The following is a 6973-nucleotide window of genomic DNA, read 5'->3' as shown; positions in this document are numbered from 1 at the left end:
CTTATGACAAGGTCATTAGACAAGCACTGATTGATTTGCTTTCGTAATGGTATGTCATTAGAGAGAGCTCAGTCACGATACTATAGTGGAAAGACTTCATGACTAAATGAGTTTATAATTAACAGGCGAAAAACTAGAACTTAATTATAAATAAATTTAAGCCTAATCACAAATGTCCAATCGATCCCTTCGCTAGCTCGTTGAAACCAGAAATAAATTGCATGTTGAATCAAATGAACATAAATGGATTAAAATGATAAGGTTAGAGAAATTAGATACATTCAGAAATGAATGTGATTTCTCACTAAGCATGAAAATGACCTGAGAATTAATTTATGGATTTTTGAATTATTAATTAATTAATTAATTAATTAATTGAAGTTTGTAAATGAAATGAAATTAATCGATCATTGTAAATCCGTTCAAAGAAGAAATTAAATATATTTTCTCATAGATTCTTTTATGGTAAAATTTTCATGATTTTCACGGAATTAGAATTGCGTTGAGAAAATTATTTGATGGGAAATTAATTAATTTAAATTAATTTAATAGATAATGTTTATTTTCAGAAAATAGAAAAACATGTACTATGTTTGATTAAATTATAAAGTGCTGAGTTAAAATTACAGAAATCACATATACTTGGACCCAATATATGAGAGGCCCGAATCCCCAACATAATAATATAAGGGGAGGCACACCTAATTGCCCCCATCTCCTAGTTCAACTAGGGGATTAATTTTTTCTATTAAATAGACATTAAATGAATTCTACTAATTCAACTAGGGTTTCACTTCCTTTCCCTATAAATAGATGGCATTGGTAGGGCTAAAAATACAATAAGTTACACACAACTTTTGAAATATTGTTATTCTACCCGAAAATAGTGAAAATCTATTTTCAAGTATAACTTTTATTTTCTGGAAATAACAATTCTATTGGTTTCTATAAGAGAGAGAGAGTTCTACTTTCCTACTAAAAGTAAGAAAATTATTTATAGTTCTATGTTTGGTTCGAAATTGTTCGAGCCCACACTCGAAGTGATTCGTTGTACGAGAATAGTAGAGAAGACCATTCAGTTGAAAGCCGAGAACATTTAGAATCTGTCTCGCTCAAAGCACAAGTATTATTTCAAGAAAAAGTTTCTTACTATAAATATCACAAACGAGCTCAATTTTCAAAGATTTTTTTTTTTTCGCTATGGAAGAAAACCCTTTTCGAACCGAATTTTTTCTAACGAAATGATATCCTTTCATTGACATTATATGATAGATAAAAAGTAAACATGACCACGGATTGTTTGTCTTTGTGATAAATGACTTTGATTATTATTTGATAGTAATTGGTTTTTCATGAGAGAAGATGTAATGATTACCATGAGATAAAAATATGATCTTATTAGGAAAACATATTTGTCCCAAAGAGATTAAGAATAACTTATAAAGGTAATACACTTATGACAAGGGCATTGGACGAACACTTATTAAGTAGCTTTTGTAATGGTATATAATTAAGGAAAGCTTAGTCACGATACTGCAATGGAATTATCTTTGTGACTAAATGAGTTTATAATTAATAGGCGAAAAGCTATAACTTATTTATAAATCATTTAGGCCCTAATCATATATGTTCAGTCGGTCCCTATGCTAGCTCGTTCAAACCAAAAATGAATTGCATGTTGAATCAAATGAACAAAAATTGATAGAAATGATAAAGTTAAATAAACGGGTTACATTCTTAAATAGACACTGCAGCAAAACAGGCTTTTAGCGGCATTTATTAGCCTATAGCGGCACTTAAAAGCGCCACTAAAACTATTTGTGGCACTTTCACAAGCGCCGCAAAAAAGACGCTATAGACAACGTTGCTATAGAACATGATCTTTAGCGGCGCTTTTATAAAAACGCCGCTAAAGAACGTGACCTTTAGCGGTGCTTTACCCACAAACGCCGCTAAAGACATGATCTTTAACAGCACTTTTCACAAACGCCGCTAAAAAATACCTTTAGCGGCGCTTTTATCATAAACGCCACTAAAGAACATGACCTTTAGTGACACTTTTATTACAAACGCCGCTAAAGAACATGATCTTTTAACGGTTTTTTTTCACAAACGCTGCTAAAAGTACCATTCTTTAGCGGCATTTATGAAAAAACGTCACTTCTTGTAGCATAATAAAAGATATGATCCTATTAAAAATATTTTATTAAATGAATTTTTATAATAACAAATAGAAAGGTCAAATTTTATTTTGAATGTATTACTTTTCATTAACAATAAAAGTAAAATAAATTATAGTAATAAATTTCAACATTCACCTATAACATGGCAACAAATTTACACTTTAACCTTATTTTAAGATCATAAGTATATCATAAGTATATAAAATAATGTATATAGCATATAATATTAACATAAACAATTAAATTTCCTAACAAAAAATAAATAAAGTGGTAAATGCTCATGCTAGCGTTGATGGCAATCTTGCAGCCGAAATAGCTCTCTAATTTTTGTTCCTTCATGGCTTTTGGCACATTGTCTGCTAGAAGCTTCGTTAAACCCTAATCATGAAATTCAAATGCCAAAACATCGATCAATATTCAGATAAAGAAAACCCCAATTTAATTATTCAAAAAAAGTTAGAAACACTTAAAAAAAAATCACCTTAATACCCATATGCTCCTTCCGTTCAGCACCCTCAGCCATTAATATAGCATCAACTGCCAACCTTACCTACAGTATTCGTATTGGATAACCAAGCTAGGTAACATCCCAAATAATCACATAATGGGGGTTAGATATATGCTACACTTTTGGGACATGTTTACACGATCATAAGCAACAAGCTCACAATCCACAACAAATGATTTTACAGAGGACTTCTTAAATCTACACAAGAAAGTAATTTTAGTCAGTAAAACAACATTGCAGAAGCAGTCGCATACAACAAAGTTTTTGGCAAGCATCAAGCAAGCAAAAGAGCTTTAAGGGACAATAACTATATATGAAATATGTGCTTATCTCTATTGTCAAGCCCTTATTAGGACTCTTAACATCTAATGTCAATATATAATTTTCACGTAAAACTCAAAGCTAGTTGTGAAGTTTTCATTAGCTTTTCTCAATATAATTCTACCAAGTCACATTATTTTACAAATGAGAAGTAACAAGACTTGCATTAGTGAACGCCAACTTAACAATACCAGATGGAACAAATGCCTATAACTTACAACCATTTCTACAAATTCTGGTTGCTAATACATTTAAAAACAGTCAAACCAGGATAAAATATGTAGGAAAAAAACTTAAATATTAGGTGGTAAAAGCTGGGTTTCAATTAACTAGATACTTTTCTGACAGGCATCGTAAGGAAACTCTCAGAAGAGAAGTTTTGACCAGTATGCTTTGCTTGGTGGAGGGGAGGTGAAGGTAACCTTTATTGAACGAATTCACAAAAAATAAATAGCACGCATCAACAGAACAAGTCACCATAAAGATAGAGGTCTACCTAGAAATTACGGAAACAACATCAGGAAATTTTCCAGTGTTACACTCAGCATTTCGACTGTGTATCTCAACTGAAACAAATGAAACAAATGAAATGAAGTAGCACCTTAAAATCTATTACCTGCGCACGCTCTCCATCATATTTATATTCACATATGAAGTCAATGTCCTGGAATTTTAGCAGGAACACCCGGCGTAAAGCCACAACTCTGAGGCAGATCCCAATACCACCAGTCAAGAGTGCTGGGACTATTTTATCATAGACTGGAAGGATAGAAAAAACTTGTTTGATAATCTTAGCAGCCTGCATGAGACCACCAAAAATAAATAGAAGTGCACTAATCAAAAATCAATATGTAAGAGCAAAAGGTGAATCCTCAACGTGTCTTGTATAAATAGAAGTGCACTAGTCAAAAATCAATATGTATAAATCATATTTATACACTATGTAATTCTGATTTGATCAATATGTACACACTATGTATAAATCAATATGTATAAATCATAAACAAGGATCTAAATAAACAGATAAAATTAATGATGAACATAGCTCCATTGCAACACACGAAACAAACATATATACATGCAAGCAGACACCCAAGAATCAAGTGACACCCATTCAACCTTTGACGCATATGCCTCTGACAATCAGTTGATGACAGTAGACAGAATGCAATGAATCAGTCATTTTAGAAAGACCTACTATAAGCCAACAACAACAGTGATATGGAAAAACAAATTCACTTGTGAAAGACTGTACTGATTTTTTTTTAACATAAAACTGTACTGATGTTAGAAAGAGGTTAATGCCTGAATGGTATAAAATGCATGAACATTACCATAATATGAGCAAGACTTGGTTAAGCATGCATCTCAACTAAAGTTGCAGGATTGGTCAAAACCAAGGCATGAACTGAAAAAAAAGACTAAGTTATAAAATAATACAAAAGAATCAAAATAACAATGCAAGCTTTGGGTTATGTCATTAGGCAGAAAAGTAAGAAAAATTGAGCAATACCATGCTAATACAACAGTAATAATATCAACATCATTCATATTTAACAAAATTAGAGCAATTAACAACAATGTAACACTAATTCAAAAGTTAATTATGAACTCTAAAATCGAAAATAATTACCCTGGTTTCGAAGATGACGACGCTGCGGAGCTATAACTGCAGCTGGGACATTACAGCAAACATGTTATGATCTGTTTTAAATGATTTGAGTATGTTCACATCAAACACAATAACACAGCAATCTATCAGACAAGAACACAACAATCTGAGTATGTTCACATCAAACATAATAACACAGCAATCTGCCCCTCGATAAAATGCAGAACCAAGACTCTGGAACCTTTCTTGCCCCAGTGTATCCCATATCTATCAGACAAGAAGACACTTGGTAAAATGTGAGGATTTTAGTTTTAAAAAAAATGTGTAAGAATTTTCCTTGATTTTTCATCACTTACTTGCAAAGTTACCAATTTGTCATCAATCTGTAATTCTTTGGTGACAAAGTCAGCTCCAATTGTAGCTTTGTACTGTTGGTTGAATTTGTTATAAACATATTTGGATGACAAGTTAAGAAACTACAACAGCCTATGTAATTTTCATTGTGTGTCTTTCAATGCAACTAACAATCAAATATAATGTGCTTAAACAAAGCATGTATCTCAAAATAAAGGATACTGATTCATCAATGATGTCTTTCCCACTCTAAAATACAAGCAAAATATCAAAAGGAATTAAGGATACGACAATTACAAACAAATCAAGACTGCAAAAATAAAATAAAATAAAACATACCCACTGTCACCTAGAACAATGACCTTAAGTAGAGTTCTTCTCTTCATAGAAACATCCATGACGATGACCCCAAAATGAAAAAAAAAATCGGGGGGGTGTATTTTGCTTTACTGTTTAACTATTCTTCTTTGTTTTCCAGGAATCTGTAAGGAAAAGTGAGAAAAGTATGGAAAAGAAAAGCCACCACAACCAAACTATAAACTGGAGATAAGTAACATATACAATGAGATCTAGAATGCAAAATGTGAAGCTAAACTGTGGTGTTAATTAGAAGAAAAAAAATAAAAACAAAAAACGATTGTGAAGAGAGTATTACCATGACATTATTTAGTTTCCTAGTCTATTGTAAAATTGAAGCTCGGGTCTAGGGATAACCAAATTACAAACTGCTATTAACAAAACAAATACAAACAAGCAGATATCAACAATCCAGATTACACCTTTGATTAAATACTACATCCCTCAGAAATTAAATATAAGACTGCTTTTTTTTCATTTCTTATTCTCACATCTCTCCAACAAATTTTCGTTTTAACCCAAAGACTAAAGATTCAAAGCTAAATTAGTTCATATATTAACCTTGTAATTTTCAAATAAAAGAGCTTACCAACTTTCAAATTTCCTAAAAGTCTTCAGTTCAGGCATCAGCCAATGTCAATATTGGACAGATTAACAAAGCGAGAGAAAGTAACAGACAAAGATAAGGCAATGGGAGAAAGCAAAGCAACGGCGTCGTTTGGAAAAAAAAAAAGAAGAGATTTCATTTGAAATTTTGGGATAAAAAAATATAATTACAATACGAGGTCGTTTTGCAAAAATATATTCGTGGCGTTTGGAAAAAGGCGTCACTGTTTCTTGACTTTTAGCAGCGTTTGAACCAAAAACGCTACTATTGCTCATTTTTTTTGTGGCGTTTGTAAAAAAAACACCGCTATTGCTTACTTTTTACGGCGTTTTTTTCATAAACACTGCTAACGCTCAACCTTTTTACAATTTTTATATTGAATTATTGTATCTTTCATATAATTTTTAAATAAATAATTTTTAAAACTTTAAGTAATATTTAAAAGAATTAGATAAAATTATTATTTTAGTTTTGTATTTCATTTTATTTGTTATAATTTGGTCCTATCCAAAATAGATAGTTACTTATCCATATCAATCATTACTTTTTTATTTATTTATCAATTTTTAATCTAATATTTAAATATATCAAATGGTTTAGATTAAATATTTTCAAATATAAAAGCATAACTTGATTGTATAAAATTTCATCATTTAACAAATCTCAAGTAAACCTTAAATCCTAAACCATTTAATATATATAAACTTTACTTATTATCTCTTAAATAATTTAAACTATAATCATAATTTTAATATACTAAAATTAATATTATCTCTTTTACAATTATATAAGAAATTATTTAATATATAAATTAAAAAACACTAATTAATCTAAATCCTAAACCCCTAACCCTTATCCCCTACACGCTAAATCATAAAACATAAATCATAAACTCTAAACCCTTAACACTTAACCACTAACCCCTAAACCTTAAACCCCAACCCTTAAACAATAAACCTTAATCCCTAAACCCATAATCTATAACCCTTAAAAATAGTAACTCTTAAACCTTAAACCTTAAACCATATACC

General features: G+C 30.7%; 1 non-coding gene across 12 annotated transcripts; it reads right to left on the bottom strand.

The window, feature by feature from the left end:
• Positions 1–2321: 2321 nt before the first annotated feature.
• On the bottom strand, positions 2322–6041 carry LOC105798566 (uncharacterized). 12 transcript variants are annotated; one of them, XR_008188943.1, is made up of 6 exons: positions 5925–6004; positions 5634–5703; positions 4646–5460; positions 3629–3811; positions 2665–2889; positions 2322–2561 (listed from the first exon to the last, which is right to left on the bottom strand). It is a non-coding gene; the product is annotated as an uncharacterized LOC105798566 (transcript). The 12 variants fall into 12 exon arrangements; XR_008188941.1 differs by having other exon boundaries at positions 5634–5706; positions 5925–5995; XR_008188946.1 differs by lacking the exon at positions 5925–6004 and having other exon boundaries at positions 4646–5052; positions 5201–5227; positions 5318–5918.
• Positions 6042–6973: the final 932 nt, after the last annotated feature.

The sequence above is a fragment of the Gossypium raimondii genome, chromosome 9, assembly GCF_025698545.1.
Source record: "Gossypium raimondii isolate GPD5lz chromosome 9, ASM2569854v1, whole genome shotgun sequence".
NCBI lineage: Eukaryota > Viridiplantae > Streptophyta > Magnoliopsida > Malvales > Malvaceae > Gossypium > Gossypium raimondii.
This window is presented reverse-complemented; position numbering and strand designations above follow the sequence as displayed.